The sequence below is a fragment of the Anneissia japonica genome, unplaced genomic scaffold (assembly GCF_011630105.1).
Source record: "Anneissia japonica isolate Jap-2015-1 unplaced genomic scaffold, ASM1163010v1 scaffold287783_len325500_cov191, whole genome shotgun sequence".
NCBI lineage: Eukaryota > Metazoa > Echinodermata > Crinoidea > Comatulida > Comatulidae > Anneissia > Anneissia japonica.
Window position 1 is genome coordinate 61,404 of NW_022695987.1, and position 745 is coordinate 62,148.

Here is a 745-nt window from a genome sequence, read left to right on the forward strand (position 1 = left end):
TTTGGTTTCCTGACATTGTTTTGACAAGTTTCCAATCTTTTCAATCACTCTATGGCCAATAACAATGCCGTACGCACGCATCAAACATAGTGACCTTCGTGCGCATTTATACCAATATACAGTGAAATATTGCTAAAATCAGGCCTAATTTTAAACAGTTACAGCTCATTAGTATGAAAAGTGACCCCCAATTTTTATTACATATTCTGAAAGCAGGTGAGTTGCAAATATGATTTTATAGGTCATAATGGCTGATCGGACATTATGACGTCATCATATTGCCATCTGAATTCAACAAACTGAATATTATCGATGACCTCATTTTAGCAAATGCGCATTTGAGCGTATCTCGCTTATTTTTTATGGATTGTCTTCCAACTTTGAATATGTTGTGGCTGAGGCAATTGTCTTTCATATATGTTGCAATTTTTTACATTTTGATGACGTCATCATGGTCAAAATATAAGGTTTTGCTTACCCCCTCATCTTTCCTTCGTTAAGCCTTTGATGACCCCATAATCACCTTAATCAGTCGTGATTTCTGAATCATATTTAGTGGGTATAAACTTCAGGTCATGGTTAAATGTTATGTACATTATATTTGTGTGCGCGCGTAATAATGCGAGCGTTCGCGTGCGTCAAAATTAATATATGCTTTATATCATGTCTTTTTTAAAATCAGTTATAGCTCCTTAAGATGAAAGGTGACCCCTAACTTTTATTACATATTCTGAAAGCACATAAG

The 745-nt window shown here is 35.0% G+C and overlaps 1 protein-coding gene across 1 annotated transcript in view; it reads left to right on the forward strand.

The window, feature by feature from the left end:
- Positions 1-745, forward strand: part of LOC117101673 (hemicentin-1-like) — a 156,154-nt gene that overhangs the window by 24,906 nt on the left and 130,503 nt on the right. The gene's annotated exons all lie outside the window — the stretch shown is intronic.